Source organism: Brassica oleracea, chromosome C8 (assembly GCF_000695525.1).
Source record: "Brassica oleracea var. oleracea cultivar TO1000 chromosome C8, BOL, whole genome shotgun sequence".
Taxonomy (NCBI): domain Eukaryota; kingdom Viridiplantae; phylum Streptophyta; class Magnoliopsida; order Brassicales; family Brassicaceae; genus Brassica; species Brassica oleracea.
In genome coordinates, this window is record NC_027755.1 from 7,392,225 (window position 1) to 7,392,499 (window position 275).

Below are 275 nucleotides of genomic sequence, written 5' to 3' on the forward strand. Positions count from 1 at the left end.
CTCAGCCTAAGGGCCGGAAGAGGAAGTTTACCAAGGGCGGTGACGAGGAATCTTCGCAGCAAGGAGGCTCGAGCATAGCGTCGGGGCTTCGCAGAAAGGTTTGTCGCTCACTTACTTTCTTGATTGTTGTATATTTTTCTAAAAGGCAAAGAATCCCTAACTTTCTTTTCGTTTTGCAGTTCGTGTCGTTGATCGACGGGATGATCAGCGAGTGCGGTTCTGAGACCAGTCGTCTTGCCGGGGAGTTGTTGGAACTTCAGGGTAGATGGTCCGAA